This window comes from Mobula hypostoma, chromosome 3 (assembly GCF_963921235.1).
Source record: "Mobula hypostoma chromosome 3, sMobHyp1.1, whole genome shotgun sequence".
Lineage (NCBI taxonomy): Eukaryota > Metazoa > Chordata > Chondrichthyes > Myliobatiformes > Myliobatidae > Mobula > Mobula hypostoma.
In genome coordinates, this window is record NC_086099.1 from 89,212,245 (window position 1) to 89,239,772 (window position 27,528).

Sequence of the window (27,528 nt, forward strand, 5' to 3'; positions counted from 1 at the left end):
ATTATTGAGGGAAATGTCCAAAGGGATTGCACTGGCTGTCCATTTCCTTTCCCTCTCCTGACAGCCTCCTACAACTTAGGGGTGACCACCTCCTTGTAGCTCCTATCTGTCAATTGCTCAGCCTCCCTTGTGAATGGAACGTCAGTGAGCTGCAGCTCTAGTTTCTTAACGTGTTCTCTGAGGAGCTGCAGCTTGGTGGACCTGGTGCAGCTGTGGTTATCTGAGAGCTGGAGGTCTCCCAGAATCCCCACATCTCAGACAAAGAACATAACACACCCCCTGGAGCCATCTTCACTGCACTATTTATGTGCTAACAGAGGAGGAATGGAGAAGAAGCTTACCAGAGGTATACCTTACACAGGTCTGTTCTCACTGAAGTCAAATGAGCCAAAGCCTCCCCACTCCAACACTGGTCCACTTATACAATAGTCGCTCTACTAATCGCTGCCTTATTTTTATTTGCCCTTGCTAATGAATCCATAGATCCATACACATTTCTTCAGTACAGGTCAACCAAATGCATACTTAAATGATGTCAAATGGACTTTTGAAATAGTTCTAGCCAGAGATTTGAATAACAAACTAAGGATCAAAATGTTAAAGAAATTCACTAGGAATAACTATAGAGAGAAAAAATGTAGCTAAAAATTAATTAAACTGCAGTCAATCAATCTAATTGATTTCCTTAGTTTATCTATATAATGTTTAATATATTTAACCAGTTAGTCAGAGATAAGTTGTTGATCGTCAATCAAGTTATAACTTGTGATATTTGCTATGAATGTATACGTTTGAGAAATATTCTGGGTAAAAGAATCATGCTATGTATGCACAATGGTGTCAAGAAAACAAATTGAGAAGTAACTCATTTTTGTTTTCTGAATGCCAAAGAAAAAGTACATGCATTGGCACCTTTGTCATTATTCAGAAAATCAGAAATACCAACTCTGATTCATTTTTGTAATGCTTTAGCTGCGTGCAATGAATTAGTTCCTGCAGTCACGCTCGAAGGCGATTAAGAGGATGGGAGCAAAGGAAGCATTTTTTTTTCTAAACGGAATCTGACCTGCAAGTCTTGCAACATATTTGCATTAATTTACTTTGATACGCTTCCAAGGTTAATGAAGTCCGAAGCAATGTGGATACTGTTTCTGTATGAGGCAATACATTACCAATACTTCATGCAAGGCAGATTGCAGTAAATTTCAGTGGCACTGTTGTCTCCTACCTCCCGGCACCATGTTAATCCAGTAATTAAATGTTCCTCTATTAATATGATAATATGTGCAAGGTTTATAAATACCAGGAGCTCAGATTTACATTTTAGCACCGGATGAGCATATTTTTTGATGCTGCAGTATTTTTTTGTCAGAATATTTATGAACTGACAAGCTGTGCTTGTAGCTTAATGACAGAGAGCTTCTACATTTCAGTGACCATTAACTACAGTCATATTTTAAAATTTTATTCCAAAATTGTTCTGAATTCTGAATTCTGAATTACTGATAGGTTATATATACTTTTTTTCTAATTCTTTGTATTTCATTTTCAGCAAGAAAATTGTGTCAAGAAAGGAAATGGACCTCTATTCTGAAAGTTTTAATGCTTGAAGCAATGAGCAATTTTGAATGTGGTTGACTGGTGCTGATTTTTAAGGTGAGGGTACTTGTGATAGTGAATACTGTGTGCATGAGCCCTAAGCAAGTGATGGAAACTGGGAATGTGGCCTGGTAAATCTGGTTCATTTCTATATCACTCATCAGATTTTCACCTTTACCATACCAGAATGCAGGCAGGTATGGGAGGTTATAGGCAGAAAGCCACTGTCAGACAGCTGTGATACTGTTCTTCCAGCTGTTACATAAATGTTAAAAGGATATGGGAGATATTGGGGCAGGAGAAATAGAGGTGGGAGATAATAAATGTTGGGCAAAAGTGGTCGAGGAAATTCAGAACAAATCCAGAATCAAACCAAGGCTTCATTGTGAGTCCTGGAGAATTGTACAGAAACTTAACATAGAAATTTAAAAACCACCCTCTGAGCAGATCTTAGCTTACACTCCACCATGGCATGTTTGGTCTAAAAGGGAAGCCAAATTTGCTTCATCGTTCAGGTCTTCAACTAATATAGAAGATTATGTTCTGATGTTATCATCAGGCTTTGTGCTGTGTATTCAGAAAGTACTTCTGAAGCCTGGGGTAAAAGAACATGTAAATGTTTGAATCTGACAGAATTTGGAAAAAAAATCATAGTTACCATATTAGTTAATTGATGCACTTTCTGAGGAGTTAAAATCTTATCAGCAGAAATCAGAGAAAAATCCAATTCTCAATCTAAAGTTGTCACCTACACTTCTTTAAACATGAAAAGTAATTTGTATAGTCCATGAAAGGAAATTGCTGAATTCTGTGAGAATGATTGACTAATTGGTTACTCTTGAACTGTACTGAACTAAAATTTAATAAATGTTGAATCTTAATAAACTGGGAATTGTAAGTCACAAAAGCAATCTTTTTTGGAGACTATGAAATGAAGATTGTTTGTCAAATTTGGTTTATAGTAGGCATAGTTTATGTACTAAATTACTGTGGATGTATTATTTATAAGTATAATGGCCTTACTCTTTGGCGTAGACCATGATAAAATTTAATAAAGAGAAGGGAATTGGTTTCAATCATATCACAAGATGACAACCAGAAACCTTTCTCTGGAAGAGTTAGGAAGTCTCTTTAAATTTGGGTTAAATGAGGTACAACATAAAGAACATTCATTAATGAACTTCAATAAAAAATAAATTACAAAAAAAAAGAAAATGAATGCACACATACAAATCAATCCCAAAACAGAGAACCAGCAGAGAAAAGTTACATATTTATTATGGAATAATTTCAAAGTTAGCGTATGATTAAATTGGTTAGAAATACTAAATGAAATATATGTGGTAGCATTGAAAATGAATTAATCATTGTTGACATGGAGATAAACTAGATGGGAACAAAGAAGTCTCTTCTAATACATCAAGCATCAAGATGTGTATGTGATTTCCATGGCTTATATAAAGTGATAAATAGGTGAATAGATCTGAGTTCAGAATTTGTAAGACAAATGTAAATTAAGATCTCTGTTAGATCATAATGAATAAGACAGTAATTCTTGTGGATGCCGGAGTCTGCATTCTGATTTCTAAGGTGATTAGAATAGTTTGGGGATTGTATTTGCATTTATGTAGTGTAAGAACACATCTGCCATACCACTTGTGCAGTGGGCTTTTGGTGAAGTAATGGGGTGTGCAGTCACTGTTCATTGCATTTTCTCCTCTCAAAGTCATATAGCACATTCTGTTATGTGGCACAAGGGTTATTGTTAACCCTAGAGAATCAGTTTCAAAAGGTGTTGATTTTACAAAGGGTAGTAAGAAAAGCAGCACATCTAATTAGTATGGCTGCATCTGTTTCAAGAACTCTTGGGATTGTTGTTGAATCAAGCTGAAATTAATGCAGTGAAGACATTTCGTTTTGTTGAAATAAAGTCATCTGGTGACATGTAACAAGCCATATTAAACATCAGCTACTGCAGCACAAGTACAAGTGCTATGGTTTTATTTCTAAAAACGTTTGTAATCATGTGCATCAGCTTAGTATACAATCATTCAACAAAATTTTGAGAGTTCTTCTAAGTTATTCAATGAAATTATATTAGTAAATAAATAGTAATGAAGGATTAGCCAAATATTGGCCATGTTAATCCTTGACAGGTTTAGTGAGTTGGGCAGATATAAAGTTTCAGATGCCTGATTCAACTTTCCTAATAATGCCAGTCTTCCTCTAGGTATTGGGCAATGAGAAAGTTGATTTGATAAGTTTGCTGTCCTGGTACAAATGTGTTTAAAAGTCCTAAGCTGATGTATGCAAGTTTATAGCATAAGTTCATATTGCATTTCATGTTGGAAGGCCAGAGAGTGTCTTAAGATTTTCAGGCTGTTAGTTTTCTAGTATGAGCTGCTCATAACTGATTTATAATAATCTAGTTGTGTACATTGATCTAATGGAAAGTTGTACTTATCTTGCAGATACGATCGAAATGGAGGCATTTGGACATACATACACATGAACAAGCATTGAACAGAGGGATTCTGACCATGCAGGCAAATGGGATGAGGTCAGTTTGACATTATGGCTGGCATAGGCACGATGGGCTGAAGAGCATGTTCACGTGTAGTTCTGTTCCAAATTCTATGTCTGTGTTTATAGCTAACCTTGTATATGTAATAAATCTGAGACATTTAGTAAAGTTAATCATCTATAATAGTTGCACCATTAACAGGCTGCAATTTTAGAATATTTTTAGCCGAAGCTATTTTGCTTAATTACTCCTCTTCTATACCTCCATGCCTAAAAATGAAGGCAAAACAGTGGCCTAAAAGAAAATGGAATAACACAAATACATTTAAAAGTCCTCAGCTGACACATGCAAGTTTACTGGCCTTGCACGAAATAAAGCCTTTGGTAGAGCAAGCAAAGGAAGTATATTTTCCAAGGGCCCATTGTTCATTAATAATCTTCAGGGCCTGCATCCATTGTTGAACAGCAAGACCTAATGTATAAGTACATTGTTCTCTGAAAGTGGTGACACAGGTAGGCAGAATGGTGAAGAAGGCATATATTTGCTGAGGCATTGACTATTGGAGTTGGATATCACATTACAGTTGTTCAAATCATTGGGTAGGCTGCATTTGAATATTGTGTGCTATTCTGGATGCCACACTGTAGGAAGGACACAATTAAGCTCGAAAGGGTGCAGAAAAGCTTCATAGGAATGTGCCTGAACTAGATGGCTGGAGCTGTAAGGAGAAATTGGAAAGGCTGGAGCTGTTTTCATTGGAATAGTGGAGGCTGAGGGGGCACTCACACAGGTTGATAGATGTAGATAGAGTAGATTGCCACAGTATTTTTCCAAGGGCAGGGCAGTCTAAAACTAGAGTGCATAGGTTTAAGGTGAGCGGGAAAAGATTTAAGGCAATCTGAGGCAAAAGTTTTTCCAGAGGGTGGTGGGTATTTGAAATAAGCTGCCAGGAGAAGTGGTTTTGGCAGGTACAATTACAACATTTAACAATCATTTAGACAGGTTCATAGATAGGAAAAAAAGCTTAAAGGGATATGAGTGAAACACAGACAAATGGAACACAGGCTTGTTTCCTTACTGTCTAACTCTATGAAGTCTATTCTGTATAACTATTAATTTTAGGTCAGGTTTCAGAGATCATGGAGATCAAGGTGACAGGGACATTTGGAAATAATTACTTTTAGATTTATTCACATCTTACAGATGTACGTTGGTATCAAGGCTGTAATTTATTGTCTATCTCTAATTACACCACAGAAGAGACACAAGGCCCAGATCTATTAAGAATAATAGGCTTTCTTCTATATATATATTGTTGAACTGTGAATCAGAATTTTTTATTGTAATACAGTTGTTTCACGTGGTCACCATTGTGTATTACTGAATGCATAGGAGTGGATCAGAGCTCAGAAAAGGGATAGGGCTATTATCAGCAGGGAGAATAGTGTAAGAATGGAAGGACAAAAGACACGCTGAGATTGGATCGGAAGAGGCTGACCCAGTATCAGAAGAATGAGGATCAGCAAGTAGTTTGCAAGGCTAGACATAAACCACAGCACTTTGCCCCTGGCCATAATATTTCGGTTCCTTGTAACTGTTGAATCTAGCTCATAGGAACAAAAATCCATTTGCCCTGCTTGTGCATCATGCTTTGTGGTTGGACTGTTATATGTCTTCACTTCAGAGGCTTTAGGAGATTACTAGAATAGAGGCCAATCATGTTTCACTGTATAGGTGGTAATTGGAGCACTTGGTTGATATATCAACTCCAGTCTGAGAAGCTACTTGGACTCACTCCATTTTGGCTACAGGTCCACAGCAGATGCCATCTCACTGCCTTGTCACTCAATCCTGGAACGTCTAGACAGAAAAGGTGCCGATATCAGAATGTTCTTTATGACTACAGCTCAGCATTCAACACCATTATCCCCTGAAAACTAATCAATAAGCTTCAATATCTTAGCCTGAATGACTCCCTGTGGAATTAGATCCTGGATTTCCTTACTTGCAGACCCCAATCTCTTTGGATTGGCAACAACATCTCCTCACTTATGACTGTATAGCTAAGCACAGCTCCACTGCCATATTCAAATTTGTTGATGACACCATTGTCATAGGCCAAATCAAATGTGGTGATGAATCAGTATGTAAGAGGGAGATTGAAAATCAAGCTGCGTGGTGGCATAACAACAACCTCTTACTCAATGTCAGCAAGACCAGGGAGCTGATTATTGCCTTCAGGAGGAGGAAACCAGAGGTCCATGAGCCAGTTCTGATTGGAAGATCAGAGGTGGAGAGAGTCAGCAATTTTAAATTCCTCAGTGATATTATTTCGGAGGACCTGTCCTGGGCCCAGCGCATAAGTGCAAATATGAAGAAAGCACGGCAGTGCCTGTACTTCCTTAGGAGTTTGTGAAGACCCAGCATGACATCTGAAACTTTGACAAACTTCTTTAGATATGTGGTGGAGAGTATATTGACTGGCTGCATCACAGCCTGATATGGAAGCACTAATATCCTTGAAAAGAAAATCAGAATCAGGTTTATTATCATCGGCATTTGATGGGAAATTTGTTAACTTAGCAGCAGCAGTTCAAAGCAATACATAATCTAAAGAGAGAGAAAAAATAATAAATAAAATAAAAATAATAATAATAATAAACAAACAAGTAAATCAATTACATATATTGAATAGATTAAAAAATGTGCAAAAACAGAAATACTGTATATTAAAAAAAGTGAGGTAGTGTCCAAAGCTCCGATGTCCATTTAGGAATCTGATGGCAAAAGGGAAGAAGCTGTTTCTGAATTGCTGAGTGTATGCCTTCAGGCTTCTGTATCTCCTACCTGATGGTAACAGTGAGAAAAGGGCACGCTTGGGTGCTGGATGTCCTTAATAATGGACACTGCCTTTCTGAGACATCACTCACTGAAGATGTCCTGGGTGGTACCCAAGATGGAGCTGCCTAGATTTACAAACTTCTGCAGCTTCTTTCGGTCTTGTACAGTAGCCCCTCCATACCAGACAGTGATGCAGCCTGTCAGAATGCTCTTCACGGTACAACTATAGAAGTTGTTGAGTGTATTTGTTGACATGCCAGATCTCTTCAAACTCCTAATAAAGTATAGCCGTTGTCTTGCCTTCTTTATAACTACATTGATATGTTGGGACTGGGTTATATCCTCAGAGATCTTGACACCCAGGAACTTGAAACTGCTCGCTCTCTCCACTTCTGATCCCTCTATGAGGATTGGTATGTGTTCCTTTGTCTTAACCTTCCTGAAATCCACAATTAGCTCTTTCGTTTTACTGACGTTGAGTGCCAGGTTGTTGCTGTGGCACCACTCCACTAGTTGGCATATCTCACTCCTGTACGCCCCCTCGTCACCACATGAGATTCTATCAACAATGGTTGTATCATCAGCAAATTTGTAGACGGTATTTGAGCTATGCTGAGCCACACCGTCATGTGTATATAGAGAGTACAGCAGTGGGCTAAGCAAACACCACTGAGGTGTGTCAGTGTTGATTGGCAACAAAGAGGATATGTTATCACCAACCCACACAGATTGTGGTCTTCTGGTTAGGAAGTTGAGGATCCAATTGCAGGGGGCGGGGGGGTACAGAGGCCCAGGTTCTACAACTTCTCAGTCAGGATATTGGGAATTATGGTATTAAATGCTGAGCTATAGTCGATGAACAGCATCCTGACGTAGGTGTTTGTGTTGTCCAGGTGGTCTAAAGCCGTGTGGAGAGCCATTGAAACAACATACATCAAAGTTGCTGGTGAACGCAGCAGGCCAGGCAGCATCTATAGGAAGAGGCGCAGTCGACGTTTCAGGCCGAGACCCTTCGTCAGGACTAACTGAAGGAAGAGTGAGTAAGGGATTTGAAAGCTGGAGGGGGAGGGGGAGATGCAAAATGATAGGAGAAGACAGGAGGGGGAGGGATGGAGCCGAGAGCTAGACAGGTGATAGGCAGAAGGGGATACGAGAGGATCATGGGACAGGAGGTCCGGCAAGAAAGACGGGGGGGGGGTGACCCAGAGGATGGGCAAGAGGTATATTCAGAGGGACAGAGGGAGAAAAAGGAGAGTGAGAGAAAGAATGTGTGCATTAAAAAGAGTAACAGATGGGGTACGAGGGGGAGGTGGGGCCTAGCGGAAGTTAGAGAAGTCAATGTTCATGCCATCAGGTTGGAGGCTACCCAGACGGAATATAAGGTGTTGTTCCTCCAACCTGAGTGTGGCTTCATCTTTACAGTAGAGGAGGCCGTGGATAGACATGTCAGAATGGGAATGGGATGTGGAATGGAGAGCCATTGAGATTGCATTTGCCATTGCCCTATTGTGGCGATAGGCAAATTGCAGTGGGTCCAGGTCCTACCTGAGACAGGAGTTCAGTCTAGTCATGACCAACCTCTGAAAGCATTTCATCACTGTCGATGTGAGTGCTACCGGGCGATAGTCATTAAGGCAGCCCACATTGTTCTGCTTAGGCACTGGTATAATTGTTGCCTTTTTGAAGCAAGTGGAACTTCCTCCTGAAAAAGGCATGGGCCAGATTAAAATGGCTCCACGACACAACCCTATCCACCATAGCACCTCATAACTCACCACACAAAATTCCACAACCTTATCTCTCCTAGCCCCACATATACATCCACCAGTCCTACCCTCAAACCTAATCATAAGGTTCAACGGGGTACACACCCCCACTAACCCTAGGCACACTCCAATTAACCCTGACCACACCCCCACGAACCCACAGCCACTACACTATCCTACCCGCCAGAGCACCACATCCTCACCACACAAAACTCCACAACCTTATCACTCCCACCCCACATGGACATCTGCCAGTCCTACCCTGAAACCTAATACTAAGGTCCAAGGGGGCACAGACCTCCACTAACCCTTGGCACACCCCGATTAACCCTGACCACGCCCCCACAAATCCGATGGCTTGTGTAAGGAGGTGCAAAATGCAATAAAATATTTCTGTACCTACCTACAGGAAAGATGTAAATAAAGTTGAAAGAGTACAGAGAAAATTTACAAGGATGTTGCCAGGACTGGAGTACCTGCGATATAAGGAAAGATTGAATAGGCTGAGACTTTATTGCTTGGAATATAGAAGACTGAGGGGATATTCCATAGAGGTATACAAAATTATGAAGGGTATAGACAGGATAAATGCAAGCAAGCTATTTCCACTGAGATTGGGTGGAACTACAACTAGAGTTCAAAGTTCAAAGTAATTTTATTATTAGAGTACATACAGTATATGTCACCACATACAGTCCTGAAATTCTTTATCCTGTGGGCATATTCAGCAAATCTATAGAATAGTAATTGTAAACAGGATGAATGAAAGATCAAGTGGAACAAACTGTGCAAATGCAAATGTAAATAAATAGCATAGATAACAAGAACATGAAATCATAAGATAAGAGTCCTTAAAGTGAGATAATTGGTTGTGGGAACACCTCAACAGGTGAATGTAGTTATCCCCTTTTGTTCAGGAGCCTGATGGTTGAGGGGTAGTAATTGTTCTTGAACCTGGTGGTATAAGTCCTGAGGCTCTTGTACCTTCTACCTGATGACAGCAGTGATAAAAGAGCATGGCCTGGGTGGTGGGGATCTTTGATGATGGATGCTGCTTTTCTACAACAACGTTTCATGTAGATGTGCTCAATGGTTGGGAGGACTTTACCTGTGATGTACTGGGCCAAATCCATTACTTTTTGTAGGATTTCCCATTCAAAGGCATTGGTGCTCCCATACCTTGCCGTGATGCATCCAATCAATACACTCTCCACTACATATTCATCGAGGTTTGTCGAAGTTTTTGATGTCATACCGAATCTCTGCAACCTCCTAAGGAAGTTGAGGCACTGGCGTGCTTTCTTTGCAATTACATTTAATTAACCAATTTCCCCTGGGATCAATAAAGTATGACTATGACTATATGATTTGTCCGGGACAAGTCCTCTGAGATACTAACACCAATGAATTTTATGTTACTGACCCTTTCCACCTCTGATCCCCTGATGAGGACTGGCTCATGGACCTCATTTTCCTCTCTTCTGAAGTCTACAATCAATTCCTTGTTCTTGCTGATATTGAGTAAGAGATGGTTGTTGTGACACCACTCAGCCAAATTTTCAGTCTCCCTCCTGTATACTGATTCGTCATGGGTCAAGAGTGAAATGTGAAAAGTTTAAGGGAAACATGAGGGGAAACTTTTTCACTCAGAGGGTTGTGAGAGTGTGGAATGAGCTGCCAGTGCAAGTGGTGCATGTGAGCTTGGTTTCAATGTTTAAGAGAAATTTGGATAGTTACATAGATAGGAGGGGTATGGAGGGCTATGGTTTGGGTACAAATCGATGGGACTAGTCATTTTAAATGGGTCAACATGGAAAAGATGGGCCAAGCTGTACTTTTCTATGACCCTATGACTTTAAACATTGTATGACACTCACTGAATCTCCTCGACCTCACTTGCAGAAAGTTTTGCATAGCCAGTGCTGGCAGCATCAAACTACAATTTCAGTGGCTTGTCCCCATCCCCCTTACCCTGGCAATACAAGTGGAGCTATCATTAGAGAGTGTGTCATCAGCGACAGCGCAGAGACCAGATATAGTCGTTGTTATATTCCTCCTTAATCTCACTCACTTTCCACTTCTTTATCACCCCAAACAATAGGTACAACAAAACCAAATTTCGTGACCACAAAGAGTGGCAGCTGATTATTGCATAAGACCTTAAGACAGAAGAGCAGAATTAAGCCATTTAGCCCATCGAGTCTGCTCTGTTAATCTGTCATGGCTGATTATTAACCCTCTCAAACCCATTCTACTGCCTTCTCCCCATAACCTTTGACCCCTGAATGGAATTCCAGTGATTATTATGGCACTGCAGATTTATTATGTTTCCATTAGCATAATATAATGGTGACTATATGGATGACATTCTCTCTTTGGCTATTTGTTAGCATATTAATTGAGAGATTGATTTTCCATATTTTAATGGTGTTAAAACCGCACCTAAGTGTTTAATTTTTTTTATTTGTGAGATTCTGAGAATAGCATGGTTACCCTGTGTAATATTGTGTAACTTTTAAAGCATACCATGTTATCTATCTATGACAAGATCTAGACAGCAACCAGCCTTTAAAGAGGTTTACACATTACTCAGAGCATTCTTCCAGCTCCACTCTTCAAAATGAAAACAAAGTGATAGAAGAAGTAATGGATAGTAGACCCTGGAGGGTTAAAGGGACAAATAAAAAGGTGGAAAAGCGCATTTGCAGGTCCGCATTCATCGTAAAATGGGCCACAGAGGCCTCCACAGGCCCACAGCCAGGTGCTTTCAGCAGAAGAATTTTTCTGAATTGTATTCCATGCTCTGCATTCTTGGCAAACCTACTTTTGCAGTTTAGATCAACTAAAGGATATCATTCACAGGATAAAAGGATTCCTTCCAGCATCCTAAGCAATACTGTTACATCAACCACAGTAATCAAAGCAGATCAAATTTATTGTTATTAAATCATTGCCTTGTTTTTCTTAATCAAGTTTTTTCTTTACCCGCATAATAAGAGTAAACCTAGCAATTATCAGCCTCTGAGTTTGACGTCAGTGGTGGGTAAATTGATGGAAAGTATTCTTAGAGATGGTATATATAATTATCTGGATTGACAGGGTCTGATTAGGAACAGTCAACTTGGATTTATGCGTGAAAGGTTATGTTTGACAAAACTTATTGACTTTTTTGAAGAGATTACTAGGAAAGTTGACGAGGGTAAAGCAGTGGATGTTGTCTATATGGACTTCAGTAAGGCCTTTGACAAGGTTCCACATGGAAGATTAGTTAGGAAGGTTCAATCGTTAGGTATTAATATTGAAGTAGTAAAATGGATTCGGCAGTGGCTGGGTGGGAGACACCAGAGAGTAGTGGTGGATAACTGTTTGTCAGATTGGAGGCCGGTGACTAGTGGTGTGCCTCGGGGATCTGTACTGGGTCCAATGTTGTTTGTCATATACATTAATGATCTGGATGATGGGGTGGTAAATTGGATGAGTAAGTATGCAGATGATACTAAGATAGGTGGAGTTGTGGATAATGAAGTAGGTTTTCAAAGCTTGCAGAGAGATTTAGGCCAGTTAGAAGAGTGGGCTGAAAGATGGCAGATGGAGTTTGACACTGATAAATATGAGGTGATACATTTTGGTAGGACTAATCAAAATAGGACATACATGGTAAATGGTAGGGCACTGAAGAATGTAGTAGAACAGAGGGATCTAGGAATAATGGTGCATAGTTCCCTGAAGGTGGAATCTCATGTGGATAGGGTGGTGAAGAAAGATTTTTGTGTGCTGGCCTTTATAAATCAGAGCATTGAGTATAGGAGTTGGGACGTAATGTTGAAATTGTACAAGGCATTGGTGAGGCCAAAATTGGAGTATTGTGTACAGTTCTGGTCACTGTATTATAGGAAAGATGTCAATAAAATAGAGAGAGTACAGAGAAGATTTGCTAGAATGTTACCTGGGTTTCATCACCTAAGTTACAGAGAAAGGTTGAACAAGTTGGGTCTTTATTCTTTGGCATATAGAAGGTTATGAGGGGGATAGATAGAGTTGACGTGGATAGGCTTTTTCCATTGAGAGTGGGGGAGATTCAAACAAGAGGACATGAGTTGAGACTTAAAGGGCAAAAGTTTAGGGGTAACATGAGGGGGAACTTCTTAACTCAGCGAGTGGTAGCTGTGTGGAACGAGCTTCCAGGAGAAGTGGTTGAGGCAGGTCCGATGTTGTTGTTTACAGTTAAATTGGACAGCTAGATGGACAGGAAATGAATGGAGGATTATGGGCTGAATGCAGGTCAGTGGGACTAGGTGAGAGTAAGAGTTTGGCACTAGAAGGGTCGAGATGGCCTGTTTCTGTGCTGTAATAGTTATATGGTTAATAGCAGAGATACTGTATATGCTTCAGCGTAATTTGCTAGTAGTGCAGGATGCTAAGGCAGGGCATATGATAAACTCTATAAAGGACAAAACTTGTTTATATTTCTTTCTGTGATAGCATCTGCAGATCAGAATGGTGGTTTCAAATCACACTTCAGAGAGAAAATGTAACCCAGGCTGACATTTTGAAGCAGCACAAGGGAAGAGCTGCACTGACAGAGGTGGCAATTTTCAGTTGAGGTGTTAAATTAAATCCCTCCTCTTAGACAGGCATAAAAACTTCCATGACACCACTTCAAAGAGGAATAGGAGTGTTCGATCTGCTCTTTTCCTCTCAATCAACAAAACTGCAAACAGATTATCTGGTCATTATCTCACTGATGACTGTGAAATCATATAGATTCTAAATTTGTTGGTATGCTTTCAACGTCAAACTTCACTACTCTTTATAAAACATTACCATTGGCTTATAAGTGCTTTCAAATCTTCTGGGTATATAAAAAGTTTTTATTCCTGATAATTTCTTCTCTCTGTCGATCACTTGGGCACTTAAGGATAGGCAATAAATGCTGTCTCGTTAATGACACTCACATACAGGAACAGTAATCCCTTTCTTACCGAATTGGCATAGGAGAATACCAAAATCTGAGAACAATTTTTTTCATAGGTGGTGTTTTGTTGGCTTGGTAGTTTCAACTTTGTTAATCTGCAACTAGAAGGGAAAGATCTCTTCTGGCACTGTAAGCAGAATCTGTCAATTTTTGGTCCCTTATGTCATAGGGTAAGAAGAAGATAGCTGATCTGTAGAAAGCTGTCAAAGTAAAGCAGCAATGTTGTTTCCAATACTACAGGGCACCAAACTCTCTTGGAAGAAGCAAGGTTTCCAGCTGAAATCTCAATTAATTCAGCAGTAGTTCAAATATTGGCATAACCATATAGCAACAGCAATTTTTAATCACTATAATCCGTTAGAAAGTACATTTCTCCAAATAGTTCAGGAAAAGGGAAATAAAGGTTAGGGCTGGATAAAAATGCAAAACTGGATCTGTGAAGTAAAATAAAATAAACAAATATTACAATTTGACCTTAAGTCACATGTTATCAGACTGAGGTCAACCATCAGAATTTATTTATGGCTGTATTATATTCCCACTCAAGTGTCTCTATTTTTCTTATCCCTCTGTAAATTCATTTGCATTTAAATGATTAGGAATAATTACAATAAGCAGAGTGCTGTGGAGTTTGAAATTAGTTATTGGCTATGTACAACGGTGTCATTAATAATATCATTTTGAAGATCTTTGGTGACTCAAAATTTATTCAAATTAAATTCTGTCAACGCACGTGTTCTAGAATTATGTACTATTAGTGTTAACACAAGGGGAAAATAAAGTCATTTACATTGCTATTATGTCCTTACTGAACTTGCTGTTCAAGGATAGGAGAGTTTTCCCCCATGTATAGATTGGTAAAGTTATGAAACATGCATAGAATTATTAATATGTTCTTTAGGGTCCTGAAACAATTGAAGTCCCTGTTACATTATAAATCCAACAATTTAATGGCAATCCACAGAAATTCAAAAGAGGATGCTGCATTTGTAATTTAAGATTGTGTAGAATATCTTAAATCAATTGTTTTTTACCCAATTAATTGACATACATTTATTGGTGAGTAATGCCTGGCCTGGGAAGGAGCATCCATGAAGATGGAAAGTTATTGGAATCTAAATCCTGCAAAAATGTATTTGTCTCTCTTTAGGTTTTGGGGCAAAGTATGACCAAGTTACAGTTTCAGATTCAGATTCAGATATATTTATTACATGTACTTGAAATACACAGTGAAATGTGTGTTTGCATTAACAAGTAACATACCCAAGGATGTCCGAGGGCAGCCGTGAGTATTGCCATACATTGTAGCCCCAAGATAGTATGCTCACAATGCTTGGAAGAGCAACACAGAAAACAAAAAAATGGGTGTCTAAACAACAACAGCAAAACAAGCCCTGTTCCTCCCTCACAAACAAGAGAAAATTTGCAGATGCCGGAAATCCCCCTGAAAGATCGACACTACTCTTTTTCCTCGATGATGCCTGGCCTGTTGAGCTCCTCCAGCATTTTGTGTGTGTTCGCTGTCCCTCCTTTCCACCCACCCATGCACATACATAGTCCCCTAATCAGACAGGCCTGAGCTCTATTGGACTGGTGGATTTGCAGATATTGGGTCTTTGACTTCTGCAGCAGACTTTCACAGACTCAGAGCTCTGGCTATTGGGCCTCGACTTTTGAAATTTCATTGACCTCTGGGGTTCGACCTAGACCACTGATCGGTCTTCAGACTTTAATCTTCCTTATCGACCCAGGACTCACGGATAATATCTAGTGAAGACTCCGTATAAGAACCTAAAATCCAGGTCTTGAGCTTCGGACTCACTGCTAAAGGGGCCCTGAACATTTGGCCTTGACTCCTGGTCTGGCGGTTCGTGTGCCTAGGTGGTCACCAGCCCAAATTCCTCTGGCCCATATTCTTCCTTCACAGAAGCTGCTAACCCTGTTGTGGCTCCACCTTTTTTTTTGCCCCAATTCCTTGCCATTTATAATTGTAGCATAATTTCTTGTCTTTATTGGGAGCACAGTTTCTAGTAAGGAGGACATTTTGTATACTAATCCAAAAAAGTTCAAAGTTCAAATTCAAATTTATTATTGGAGTACATACACGTCGCCACATACAACCCTGAGATTCTTTTTCCTGTGGGCATACTTGGCAAATCTATAAAACAGTAACTGCAAACAGGATCAATGAGCAACAAACTGTGCAAATGCAGATATAAATAAATAGCAATGAATAATGAGTACAATAGAACAAGTTAAAAAGTCCTTAAAGTGAGACCATTGATTGTGGGAACACCAGAAATAGAATGGTTGTAGTTGTCCCCTTTCATTCAAGAACCTGATGGCTGAGGGGTAGTAATATTCTTGCACCTGGTGGTGCGAGTCCTGAGGTACTTGTACCTTCTACCTGATGGCAGCAGTGACAAAAGAGCATGGCCTGGGCAGTGAGGATCTTTGATGATGGATGCTGCTTTTCTACACCAACATTTCACGTAGATGTGCTCAACGGTTGGGGGGGGGGGTGGGATTTACCCTTGATGTACTGGGCTGAGTTCACAAGCTTTAGTAGGATTATCCACTCAAAGGCATTGGTGTTCCATGCTATCATGCACCGTGCTATAGAAAGTCAATACACTTTCCACCAGACAACTACAGAAGTTTGTCAAAGTTTTTGATGACATGCCGAATTTCTGCAGAGTCCTGGGGAATTAACGGTGCTGCCACACCTTCTTTGCAGTTGTATATATATATGATGTGTACAGGACAGGTTCTCTGAGATAGTGACACCCCAGGAATTTAAAGTTACTGACCCTCTCCACCTCTGATCCTCTGATGAGTACTGGCTCATGGACCTCTAGTTCCCTCTCCTGAAGTCTATAATTAGTCCCTTGATCTTCCCAATAAAACATTCAGGGTGATTAAGAGCAGCCATTATGAACATTTGCAAATTTCTAATGATCAATGATTTCTGAAATCAAATCTTTTGAGTAAGGACAAAACCTCTATAGATGCACAGTGGTGAGTATCCTAACTGGTTGCCGCTTGGCCTTATATAGAAATACCAATGCCAGGAATGGAAAGAGGCCACTGAAAGTGACAGATAACAGCTCACCCCATCGTAGCCAAAGCCTTCCCCGCGATTGAGTACATTTATGTGGAGTGTTGCCACAAGAAAGCAGCACTCATCATCAAAGAGTCCCACCATGCAGTCCATACCCTCTCCTCTCCTCTGTATTGTGGCTGCCTGTGAGAATATCAGTCTCAATGTTGTATATTGTTCCTGAAGCTGGTGGGTAGGACCTAAGGCTTCTGTACCACCAGCTTCAGGAACAGTTATTACCCTATAGTAGCAGGTCAGGGGCTGGGTGTCCTGTGGAAAGTGAGCTATCTCATGATACTGCAAGACCTTCAGGGTACAAATCAGCAGCATGATGAAATACTCTCTCTTGTCAAAGTTCAACGTTCAAATTTATTAACAAATTATGTTTACAATATACAACGTTGAGACTGATATTCTCACAGGCAGCCACAATACAAAGAAACGCAATAGAACCCATGAAAAGCCACACACAGCAATGACTGACAAATATCCAATGTGCACAAGAAGGCGAGTTGTGCAGATAGTTTAATAATACATAGAATACGAGCTTCAGAGTCCTGAAAGTGAGCCCACAGCTGTGGACTGAGGCGAATTAAGTCAGTCCAGGAGTCTGATGGCAGCAGGGCAGCAGTCTGCAGTCTGGATAACTGGAGCTCCTGTATTCTTAAGCAGACCAACACCAATCAGAGCAAAGCTTGATGTTTATACATCCAAACCTGACACATCATTCTGTTCACTACTGATGCATAGTGTCTGCAGTATGCACTGACTACAACATGGCCTGCAGTTACTCATCCTGACTACTCCAACAGCAACACCCAAACCTGCGAAGGACAAGGTGTGCAGATGCATGGCAATGTGAATGAATCTAGGATTACCCTCAGAGTCACATACTATCCAGATGTGCAAATAGATTACCAGGTTTTCACTGCCTTTGCGTCTAATTCCTAGAACTCCCTACGACAGCACAGTTGGAGTACCGTAACGAGGAGGGCTGCATTGATCAAGTGGATGGCTCACCATGACTTTCTCAGGGCAATCAGGGAAGAGGAATAAATACTGGCTTTTTCAGCATTCCCAGGACTTGGAGCAATGAATGAATACAAATAACGGACCAAGGGATTATTTATGTATATTTAAGAATTTTAACTTTGTTCCTATTTGAAAAGAGCTGCAAAACACTGACAGAGAATATATCACTTATGATAAAACTGCTCAAGTTTAATTAATTAAAATTAGAATCTCATAGCGTTATGCATTTATTTTCCATTAACTGAAATGTCAGTAGTAAAAACCTGGATTCCAAGGTAAGTTCAATGCCTGGTGTCTGGTTAGCTATAGAAATTATGTTTGGGAAGAAATGGTATCCAAAGAGATGCTGTCTCTGAAATTCAGCTATCTTACTTGTGTTCTACGGGAGAATGGACAATAAAAAGTACCAACTTCGTGTAATCATGACTGTTGTTTGCTTAGGTTAATATTTTACACTCAAAGGTTTCACCTGACATTTAGATTTTGAAATTCTGATGGGACTTAAGTCCCCAGGCTGATTGTCTAAATCTATCTCACTGATGCAAAGTTCCTCAGCAATATGATGATGCAAAGAATGGCTTCTTTAAATTTAAGCCGAAGGGACAAAATATAAAATGTAATAAAAAAAATCCCTGCAGAGTTACCAAGGACAGATGCGTGCCAAATAACAGAAATGACTAATGTTCTATTTATAGTAGAAAAAAAAGAGATTTCATAAATTCTGAAATTCCAGCTGCATTTTTCAGCTTTGGAATGCTCTGGAATTAAAAACACCAGCTTCTGGTAAATCTGCTTCCAATGCTCAAGTGAATTTCTTCCAATTGGACATTCAGCCTGAATATCCATCTTTCCTGTTTCAATAACTAATGAATATAAAGATGAGAGCAGAAGTCACTAAAACCCAGCTTTTTATTTTTGCATATTTATCTACAGTTTCATAAAGGATTCAGAGGAAAGGTGATTTACAGAGATATGCAGTGTATTCCTTTGCTCTATTAGAATATCAGCTGTACAGATCAAGGATCTAGGTTTGATCCCCAGTTTGTGTTGAGGAAACTAATATCAGGAAGACAATATGGATCTTGTGATTGATCTTTGTACTGTGAGGAAGGTAGCAGCAAACTAACTTGGTTTCCCAAATCTGATTGGCTTTTGGAACTTTGAACTATGTGTGCCTTGTAGGCAACACCAACAATCAGCTTCGCTTTGGTGTGGCTGTGATAAATCTTTTCTTTTCGTTTAATTGAAAGTTTTATAAATATGTCATCTACCATGTATGTGTATATTTATACATATATTGAAAAAGGAAATTTGTGAAAGGAAAGTCATTACTAACTCGAGCTTCTTTTGTAAGTACAATCTCATAATTCAGTTTATGTTTAATGGGTAGGATCAAGCATGAGGAAGGTCAAGAGGGTAAAGTACTAGGAGGCATGGAATAATAAGTCACTGGAATGGAGGAGACTATTTTCAGAAACATTAGGACAATGTGAATAGAAATGAATGTTTGTTATTCTATTATCTATTTGCAATATCTGAGTTAGAACTGAAATTGATTCAGAATTATAAAGCATATTTGTAACCTAGTTTACCTGGTGGGAAGCTGATGGAATCAGATTCTTCAGATTTTGTTTCCTTTTTAACTTGCTTCAGAATTTTTACCTTCCATTTAAATCTCCTTTTCCTGCCCCCGATACTCTTATTTCTCAAATAATGATGTAATACATTTAAGTATGTCACACTTTAACTTCTGTGGGCATAGAACATTTGAGTTAAAATTTTTACACAGTTTCTCTGAAAATCATGCTGTTGCTTTGGTCAAAAAATCCCTGAGGAATCCCTGAGAAATGGGATAAATGAATCAGAATCAGAATCAGGTTTATTAACTCTGTCTTATATGATGTGAAATACATTGTTTTGCAGCAGCAAGGCAGTGCAAAGACATTAATTTACAATAAATTACAATATAAATGTAAATAGTGCAAAAAAGGAATAATGAAGCAGTGCTCGAGGAAACGCCCAGTACTAGAAGTGCCCATTGACACTAGTCCATCGATATCTGGATAGAGGCTCGTTTTTTTGTGCACTCCTCTGACCTCTGGAGAGGAAAACCTTGACTTTTATTCTCTTTGTAATGTATATTTTGAACTGATTCTCCCATCAGGGGAAGAAACCCTCTACAAGTGTCTGTTTTCTAATTTTCATGATTTGAAATTCTCTTTTCTGGTGAAAAAAAATATATATTTAATTTAAAGGCAACAAGATAAGACATTTGTGGGACTTATGATAACTGATTATTGTACTATTGTACTGAGAGAGAGGTATCTGCGTGTCTAAAATTGGATTTTGTCATTCTGGCTGATTGTACAGTATTTGCACCTCTGCTAGATGTTACAATGAGTAAAGTTGGCAAGGTCAGCATGTGAAAATCATTAGAACAGTTTTCCCGTGCATGTTCTTGGATGTAAGCAGTCCAATTAGCAAGAGAAAGAGTGTTTAAACATAAAATAATTTTCTGCAGCAGTAAATAAGTAAAGTCAGCGATGGACAGTAGTCTAGATGTAGGAAGATTGCTGCCTTTGACGTAGAAGCCCTGGATTATTTCCAATGTAGAAGAATGTCCTTATTTATAACTAATAGAAAACTTTCATGTTCCCTATTATAGAACAGACATGCAGGAAATTACAGATTATGTCAACAATTCTTCTATTTTCTAAGACCATGAGGCAAGAAGTGGAAAAGTTGAACTGGCAAAGGAGAAACATAATTTGCAATTTTAAATTAATATATTGACTAGCTTGCACAATGAGTCATAGCTTGAGGCAGCATCAATAAAGGAACACATGGAAGAACAAATACAACCTTCAGATCTTCCATAAACTAAGATCCAGGGCACTCAGGTAATCTCTAGATGTCTCACACAGACCACGGCATCTTCACTGATAAACTTAGTTCTCCCTCCCGAATCCTGCACAATAAGATGGCTGACAGCATGTTATTTTATGCATGTGAGGTTTTGGATAAAACTTTAATGCTGCAAACAGATAATAGGAATTAAAATGTGCACTTCTCAAACCCCACCCCCACCAAATGTATTAAGACCGTCAGACAATAAGAATTAGGCCATTCAGCCCATCAAGTCTGCTCTACCATTTCATTATGGCTGATACCAGATCCTACTCAACACCATACACCTGCCTTTTTGACATATCCTTAGATGAACAGACCTATCAGGAAACTATCAATTTCTGCTTTATATATACGCGTGGACTTGGCCTCCACCGCAGTCTGTGGCAGAGCATTCCACAGATTCACTACTCTCTGGCTAAAAAAAAAAATTCCTCCTTATCACTGTTCTAAAAGATTGCCCCTCAATTCTGAGGTTGTGCATTCTAGTTCTGGACACTCCACTATAGGAAACATCCTCTCCACATCCACCTTATCTAGTCCTTTCAACATTCGGTAGGTTTCAATGAGAACGCCCTGTGTTCCGGTGAGTACAGGCCCAAAGCTGCCAAACACTCCTCATATGTTAACCCCTTCATTCCCAGAATCATCCTTGTGAACCTCCTCTGGAGTATCTCCAGTGATAATACTTCCTTTCTGAGATATACAGCCCTAAACTGTTGAAAATACTCCAAGTGCAGCCTGACTAGCTCTCATAATTGCTCAACATTATCTCCTTGCTTTCATATGAGGGGTGGTTGATAAGTTCGTGACCTAAGGTAGAAGGAGTCAATTTTAGAAAACCTAGCACATTTACTTTTCAACATAGTCACCTCCTACATGTACACACTTAGTCCAGCTGTCGTGCAGCATACGGATCCCTTCTTTGTAGAAGTGATCCACAGCAGGGGTGATTAATAAGTTCGTGGCCTAAGGTAGGAGATGAGTTATGAGTTCAAACTTTCTGCATTTTCACTCAAAGAGTTGAACTGCACGTGCATGTGACGAGAGCGTCTTGGACCTCCAGGTGGTCCACAGCAGGGGTGATTGATAAGTTCATGGCCTAAGGTAGGAGATGAGTTATTACCTTCAAACTTTCTGCATTTTCACTCAAAGAGTTGAACTGCACGTGCATGTGACGAGAGCGTCTTGGAACTCCAGGTGGTCCACAGCAGGGGTGATTTGATAAGTTTGTGGCCTAAGGTAGAAGGAGATGAGTTATACAGCTCTCATTACATGCATGTGCAGTTCAACTCTTTGAGTGAAAATGTAGGAAGTTTGAAGTTAATAACTCATCTCCTTCTACCTTAGGCCATGAACTTATCAATCACCCCTGCTGTGGACCACTTCTGGAGGTCCAAGACAATGACTTCTACAAGGAAGGGATCCGTATGCTCCACGACCGCTGGACTAAGTGTGTAAATGTAGGAAAAATAAATGTGTCTAGGCTTTCTAAAATTGACTCCCTCTACCTTAGGCCACGAACTTATCAATCACCCCGGTATTGTATTCAGCTTGAAATAAATGCCAACATTGTATTTCCCGTCTTTACCACAGACTCAGCCTGTAAATTAACCTTCTGAGAGTCTTGCATGAGGACTCAAAAGTCCCTCTGTACCTTTGGTGTTTGAACCTTCTCCCTGTTTAGCTATTAGTCCTCGTTACAGTATTGTTCCTTTTACCATAATGCATTATCATGCTTTTCACAACATTATTTCATCTGCCAGTTTTCTGCCTATTCTTCCGATTTTTCCAACTCCTGCTGCAATCACATTGCTTCCTCAGCAATACCTACCCCTCCACCTATCTTCATATTATCCACAAATGTTGCCACAAAGCCATCAATTCCATTATCTAAATCATTGACGAACAGTGTGAAAAGTAGCGGTCCCAACACTATTCCCTGAGGAACATCACTAGTCACTGGCAACCAACCAGAAAAGGTCCCCTTTATACCCACTCACTGCCTCCTGCCCGTCAGCCATTCCTCAATCCATGCCAGTATCTGTCCTGTAACGCCATAAGATTTTATCTTGTTAAGCAGTCACATGTGTGGCATCTCATCAAATGCCTTCTGAAAATCCAAGTAAATCACATCCATTGTCTCTCCTTTCTTCACCCTGCTGGTTACTTCCTCGAAGAACTCAAGCAGATTTGTCTGGCAAGATTTCCCTTTACAGAAACCATGCTGACTTTGACTTATTTTATCATTAGTCAAACAATATATTGTTTGCAAGTATTCCAACAGTTTCCATGCAAACACACTGTAATTTCTTTCCCTTCATATAGAGATTCCCTGACATAAGGCTGTATCTGTAGCGCGAGATTAGGTATCATCAAACATGGCAATTCAGGAGGGGACACACTGCGAAGCATGTAGCACAGGTGAAAGGAGTACATGGAGATAACAGTGAAGAAACAAGGGCCCTGCCCCAGCCCCAGGCTGAGGAATTCTTCACTTGTTGGAGTTGTCAATAGAAAAGGGATTAGAAATGAATAGTTCCACCTTATGCAGAGAACGTTGAGAGCATTTTGCCTAATATGACCCAAGCCCGACAGATGAAATAAAAGAAATGGGGAAGGAATTGCATCAATGTAACATTTCACTACTTCGGAATTTTCTGTCAACTTCAATGGTAATTTTTTGAAATGTGGTTATGTGTTGTACTGGAAAACACTGCAATCGTTTTCATGTGGCCACGTCCATGAAAATGGGGAACTGTAGTGTACATGTGATGTTGATTAAGAGATGGATGTTGGCTGGAGATCGGCTCCTGTTCTATTTTGAATCATGTCATGCATTTACTTTTATCTCCACATGAGGTTTGCCAGAATATTCCATTTAACTTATTATCCAAAAGATGAAACATTTGTTAGTTCAGTTCTCATTTATTAATGTAATGAGCCTACATTATAAAACATCTGATAGTGCAAAAATTTAATGGAATTGGCACCTTCACAGCCATAGTTAGAGCAAACGTTTGGCTATGGTTGGATTTGACAAGAAAATGTAACCTATTGGACTACATCTCTTGTAAAAAAAAATGATGAAAATTAATATTTGCTTAGGTTATCACTGGAAGTCTGCTTAACATAGGAGCAGGATTTGGCCAGTTGGCCCGTTGAGCCTGCTCCGCTATTCAATCTGGCCATGGAATCATCTCCATCTACCTGCCATTTCCCCATAACTCTTAATTCCCCTGTGTGGTGCGTGGCCACCTGGTTAGGGTGTTGGGCTCATGATCTGAAGGTTATGGGTTCGAGTCTCGGCCAAGGCAGCGTGTTGTGTCTTCGGGCAAGGCACTTAACCGCACACTGCTCCAGTCCACCCAGCTGAAAATGGGTACTGGCAAAATGCTGGGGGTTAACCTCGCGATAGACTGGGATCCTATCCAGGGGGGATGCGACATGTTGCATTCTTTTCAAGGCGGTTAGCCCACCTTTGGTCCCCACCTGGCTCCCCGTAGCTGTTTGCATGCGACAGGGGCCACACCCCGGGCAACAGCTTCGACAAGCTGGCAAAACCAGGTGACGGTAGCCGACAGGTCTCAAACCCTCGGTGAGATAAGGAGTTGTCTATCCCAGCACGTGAAGACAGACTCCGGCAGATTGAGCGGACGAGACCAATGGAAGGTCCAAGAAGGCGGTCTCTGCAAGCGTTGTGGAACGTGTAGAGCAGGACAAGACACAGAAGACATCCTGGTCATCCACTGCGCCTAGTCCCATCTCCAGTCATCTCGACTCTTGTCTTGCCACTGGATCCAGATGGGAATTGGGAAGAGAGAGTGAGGCTGATGCTGCGCAACTCTCCCTCACTTAAATCCAAATCACGCGCTAGTCTCGACACCATCATCATCATAATGGTGTTGAGGTCTTCATCGACGACGACAATGGACGAACAACATCTGGGTGGGGGGGGGGGGGGGGCCGGTAATGAACACAGTACTCTCAGTCACTTCATGCCACAGAAACTGGCATAAGCACCAGCCTGATGGGCCATAAGGCTCGGGACAGACTTTAACTTTAACTTAATTCCCCTAGTATGCAAAAATCTCTCCAATCTTGTCTTAAGTATATTTACTGAGGTAGCCACTGTTTCATTGGCAGAGAATTCCACATATTCCCCACTCTCTGGGAAAAAGCAGTTCCTCCTCATGTCTGTCCTGAACTTACTCCGCAGAATCTTGAGGCTATATCCCCTAATTCTAGTTTCACCTACCAGTGGAAACAACTTTCCTTCCTCTATTTTATCTATCCCTTTCATAATTTTATATGTTTCTACAAGATCATTATACTTGGTTCTAACAGAAGTTACAAACACAGTGGAGGCATTAGTAAACTGGATGAATATATAACGTCCAACTGAACCACAAAGGTTAATCAGTGTGGAAGTATGTACTCCCGAGGAATACATGGGTACTCCCCGGGTTCTTCCATTTCCTCCCACAGTCAAAAGACGTACCAAGTAGGTTATTTGCTCACAGTAGATTGTCCAATGACAGGATTAGGGTTAAATCAGGGATGTTGGAGGTTGCTAGGCAACGTGGCTCAAAGGGCCGGAAGGGCCCATTCTGCGTGGCATCTGTAAATAGATGAATAAATAATAAGCTGGGAAATGGGATGAGCTATGAATAGTGATCCCTCGTGGCTGCTCTTCACTACACGGTCTTAAGGAAGACACTTAAGTAGGCAAGGCATGGAAGGATACTCCTAAAGCATTTGGAACATGTTAATGTAGATGGGTAAAACAGTTGGTGTGGATTTGTGGGGTTGAAGTGCTCAGTCCTGGGCTAGATTTGAGATTCATGAACTGAAACAAGCCCATTATTTAGCATGAAATTCTCTTAAATTAAAATAGCAAGTTCTTGTTGCAATCAAGAGGAAACACTTTCATGGTCCTGTAGATCCCACAGAAAAGATCTCGTGGTATTTTGCATCATCCTTGCAAATAAATTGAAAAATAAAACAGGCATCTTATAAGTTTACCCTTGTAGGAAGAAGGAAGAAGGTGAGAATTTTGCCAGCCAAGAAGATTACCTTGATCGAATTCTACACTGTTATCAGTACCATTTCAGAATAAAGAATCCCAAACCTTTTCCAATCAATTTAACTATGACCTTCCCATTTATTTAAATATCATTCAAACCAATTGTAATGAACACAGAAAATGATAGAAATAACTGACACACTAGGCTGCCTTTGAAAGTAAAACGAAGCTAACATTATAGGTCAAAGGCATTAAATTAGAACTGGCCGGTTCTGGTATTGGTGGGGGGGGGGGAGCAGTAGGGAGCGGGTGCTATTGCACAGGATCAGAATAAATTGCAGAGTGTTGTGAACTCAGTCACCTCCATCATGGGCACTAGCCTCCACAGTATCCAAGACATCTCCAAGGCGGCATCCATCATTAAGGACCCCCATCACCCAGGTTGTGCCTTGTTCTTACTGCTACAATCAGGAAAGAGGTACAGAAACTTGAAGGCGCATACTCAGTGATTCAGGAACAGCTTCTTTCCCACTGCTATCCGATTGCTGACTGGACATTGAACCCATGAACACTACCTCACTGCGCTTTATTTATATTTTTGCATCATTTATTTAATTTAACAATTTTATATGTATATATATATATATACTTTCTGTAATTCACATTTTTTTCTATGATCATGTATTGTTTTGTACTGAAAAGACAAAAAAATTTCACTACATATGGCAGTGATATTGAACCTGATTCTGATGCTGGTTCCAACTCTAAAACAGCTAATTATCTGAAATTGTTCAATGTTGAGTCTTGAGAGCTATAACATAATTGGTTATTCCTTGAGGTTACGCTGAGCTTCATTGGAATAGTATAAAAGCCCGAAGATGGAGGTGAGAGTGGAACTAAAGTAATAAGCAATTGAAAACTGAAGAATAAGTTTGCAAAGTGAAAGCAGATGTTCTGCCATGCAGTTGTCTATCCTAGTTTTGGTTTGTCTTGTACAGAGTAGACCACTTTGTGAGAGAGAATGCAACAAACTAAGATGGAAGAAATACAAATGAATCACTGCTTCGCTTGGATGTATTGTTCGGATCTCTGGTTGGTGTCGCATTTCTAGAAGTTGCATGGAAAATTGCTGTTAGAGGGTGATTGTGTACTACAGGCGACGGTAGGGTGAACCAAGGAGCTAGAGAGGGAATGGTGCCCTTTCGCTCATCTCCAATTTCCCTTTAACCAGGGTCGACAAACTTTTCTCAAATGCATACATTACACTGTGTACTGTGTTTGATTTCCTGTACTTTTTTGCTGTCTCTCTCTCCTCCCATTCATAACCAGGTCAGGTTTCCCCTTGTCCTCAGATTCCACTCCAAGAACCTCCACATTTGGGGGATCATTCTCCAGAATTTCTTCCACCTTCAATGTGATGCAATCAGCAGATGCGTTGTCCCCACCCCTTCCCTTTCACCATTTGAAACCATCCTTTCTACTACTACCAGGTTCAGTCTTCCAGTGCCATCTAAACCCACCCTACTCTGCTCCTCATGGCATTTTCCTCACAACTACAGGAGAGGTAACACCTGGCCTTTGACTTCATCCTTCTTCCCAATGCAAGGGAACCAAATATCCATTACAGGTGAAACACTAATTCACTTCTACTTCTGAGTTAGTGTAAATCATCTGGAGCTCACAGTGCACTCTCACCTACAATAGAATAACAAGACTGAAATTGGGTGACTACTTTGCAGGAAAAAACTTATTCAGTTC

At 40.2% G+C, this 27,528-nt stretch overlaps 1 long non-coding RNA gene across 1 annotated transcript in view; it reads left to right on the forward strand.

Annotated features, from left to right (window-relative positions):
* The first annotated feature begins 1,400 nt into the window (after positions 1-1,400).
* The window catches only part of LOC134344119 (uncharacterized), a 32,689-nt gene continuing 6,561 nt past the window's right edge, over positions 1,401-27,528 (forward strand). The window contains exons 1-3 of the long non-coding RNA XR_010017363.1: positions 1,401-1,656; positions 4,071-4,159; positions 7,858-8,000. This is a non-coding gene — a long non-coding RNA (uncharacterized LOC134344119). The remainder of the gene's footprint in view (positions 1,657-4,070; positions 4,160-7,857; positions 8,001-27,528) is intronic.